The sequence below is a fragment of the Lissotriton vulgaris genome, chromosome 3_1 (assembly GCF_964263255.1).
Source record: "Lissotriton vulgaris chromosome 3_1, aLisVul1.2, whole genome shotgun sequence".
Lineage (NCBI taxonomy): Eukaryota > Metazoa > Chordata > Amphibia > Caudata > Salamandridae > Lissotriton > Lissotriton vulgaris.
In genome coordinates, this window is record NC_141689.1 from 1,163,169,355 (window position 1) to 1,163,172,230 (window position 2,876).

Sequence of the window (2,876 nt, forward strand, 5' to 3'; positions counted from 1 at the left end):
AGAGACTGTGCCACTGTGGGGCCCGTGGGGTGCTCCAGCGAGGCTTGAAAGACCCCCACTTCTAGGGGTGCGCTCTGAGATGTAGATGGGCCCACCCACTGCCCTGTGGGTGGCAGAGGGCCCATCCACTGCCCTGTGGGTGGCAGAGGGTTCCCAATACCCTGGGGCGTGCTGTTCCCTCAATGACCTTCATCTGTCTTGCAGACTCTGCTGCTGGCGAGCCTCACCGTGCTGGCGGCTTGTAAAGTCTTGGCACTTTAGTCTTTCTGTCTGTAATGCCACCTTGCTTTCGATCAGGAGCACTTCTCTGCTGTGAAGCATCTGCGGGCGCTGGCCTCACGGTCTTCTTCCTGTTAGCACCAGTTCCTCCCAAGTGCATGTTGGCGATTAAGGAGCCCGATGGAGGGGAGCTGTGCCTAAATCATGCAGTCTGGCTACCCTTGGAGATATCTGAATAGATGCTCCCTCAGTAGTGTTTGTTGTGTCCCGTTTACGGAGTAGGCGGGTGCCTGGTTGGGTTGACATGGGAGTATGCTGCTGTGCTTCATCGTGGGTTTGTAAATAGTGTTTCCTTGTCAATGACTCTTATTTCTTTCTCCTCCAGTGCCATCAAATGGAACTTCTCCAAGGTAAGATTCAGTCACCATGTCGTTCTGCTCTAATGAGGCAACTAACCCCCCTCTAAAGGCTGTTTGTAAACTGAGTTCTGTTTGGAATTTGTTTTGTGCACATTGAGGGCCAAAGAAGCTGGTAGAGCAGGTTCAGCAGGCCAGTCCCACGTGAGACTCAAATGAAGTCTGTTTGAGCTTCCCCGCTGTCTCTATTTCTGGATGTTTGGGTTAGACGGGACACCGTGCCACTCAGCAAGCTTCCTGAGCCGTTATAGGGGCATCTGCTTTTGAGAACAATCACTTGGTCTACTCCCCTGTCAGCATACTGGACTCTTCCCCTTCCATGTGCCCCACCAGGTTATCTTCAACCCTCCCTGCTGCAGACCTGCTTCCTTACACCCTCTTTCTTTGTTCCCAGTTTCTCATTGACCGTGAAGGACAAGTCGTGAAGAGATACAGTCCAATGGATGACCCGGTGGTGAGCTTTGTTTTTGCATTTTTGGGGCTTTGGACAGACTGTCTGGATTTTAAGTTTGGGTTGGTGTGGGGAAAGAGGTGCAGCTGTGGAGGGAGTGTGGGGGAGCGGTGTGAGGTGTGCTGCTTTCAGCGGAGGTTTCTCCATGAGAGGAGAGTATGCTGGGTAACAGTCTCGCTGACTGTAGGGGTGTACTGCAGATGTGCAGTGGTTTGAATATGGGGACATAGCTGATGCATTGTTGGTCTTTGTGGCAACTTTGGTTGCCAAAGCTTGGAGTGTGCAGCTCTCCCTGGGTGCAGAAGGTTGGAGGGGGTCACATTGCAGCGTTGGTTTGGGTCAAAGAGGTGAATATTTCACCTGCAGCCCGTCAGCTCACTGGCTGCAGCTCTAGATGCATCCTCCGCTTTGCAACCTCTTTCTCCTTGCCCTGCAGCTCTACTGCCTCTTCTCTCTTGCCCTGCTCCTCTCAGCTGCACTTGGTGCCTGCAGCATGCACTGCCTCCTCCCTGCTCCTCTGCACCTGGTGCCTGCAGCATTCTGTCTCTTTGCTGCACCTGGTGCCTGCAGCATGCACTGCCTCCTTCTCCACCTGGTGCCTGCAGCATTTTGTGTCCTCTGCACCTAGTTCCTGCAGCATGCACTGCCTCCTCCCTGCTCCTCTGCACCTGGTGCCTGCAGCATGCACTGCCTCCTCCCTGCTCCTCTGCACCTGGTGCCTGCAGCATGCACTGCCTCCTCCCTGCTCCTCTGCACCTGGTGCCTGCAGCATGCACTGCCTCCTTCCTCTCCTCTGCACCTGCAGAATGCACTGCCTACTTCCTTCTCCTCTCAGCTGCAGCTCTCCTGCCTCTCCCTCCAGGTTGACCTGCCTGTGTTTATCTCCTCAGGTGATTGAGAAGGACCTCCCCTCCTACCTGTAGTGCTGCTGTTCTGTTACCACAGCCTCCTGCCTGCTTGCAGCTGGAGTCTTCGTTCTGCAGTCATGAAGGTCTGTCTCCAAACCGATGCCAGGGTGGGGCAGGCCGGATGGTGCGTGGCGTGCGCACGGCGGACAAGGCTCTTTGCATCAGCCAGGAGCTGCCATTTTCTACAGAAAAGAACTGATCATGTGATGAAGATTAGAAATAAAATGTGAATTATGAAAACTCTAAAGCTGCTGACGAAGCCTTACTGGGGCAGGGAAGGGGCCTCTGGAGTCTGTAGGCGCAGAGGAGCTCTCGATCTGTTCACATCTGCAGTGTTGCAGCTCTGTAACTGAACGCTAAACTCCATGGTTGGATAGAAATGCTTTTAGCACTTTCCGTTAACTCTACTATTTCGGTTTCTCTGACACCAGGCACGAAGTTCCAAATCTGGTGCAGTTGAGAAGATTCCTGCATTCCCAGAGGTCTCTGCTTGCATGACCGTGAGAGACAGGAGCAGGCAGTCGCTGGCTCTTCCCGGCTGATGTTTCAATCCCACATAGACCAGTTTAAATGTAAATTGTTTGCCCACCAGCATCTAATGAAGAACATGTCCTGTCTTAAGGATGTCGAGCTTTCCTTGATTGCGAACCATCCTTTCTGCCATGCTGTATGCGTGCTGCAGCCTCTCACACAATCCTCATGGTGTGGCCTTCGCATGGTCGCCAGGGTTCTGGCCACTCGACTCAAGATGTCTACTCTTGTTTCTAGGGCAGGGTCTGTATGGCCCACGGGTTGCTGCAGTCCTGCCAGGTTACTTCTGAGAGTCCTCCAAGCTTCCTAGGATAGACGCCATCTTTATAGTCCTCCCTGGTGGTGTAATGA

The 2,876-nt window shown here is 53.4% G+C and overlaps 1 long non-coding RNA gene across 1 annotated transcript; it reads left to right on the forward strand.

Annotated features, from left to right (window-relative positions):
• The first annotated feature begins 541 nt into the window (after positions 1-541).
• On the forward strand, positions 542-2,241 carry LOC147727620 (uncharacterized). Its single transcript, XR_015309502.1, has 3 exons — positions 542-629; positions 1,030-1,089; positions 1,977-2,241. It is a non-coding gene; the product is annotated as an uncharacterized LOC147727620 (long non-coding RNA).
• The last annotated feature ends 635 nt before the right edge of the window (positions 2,242-2,876 follow it).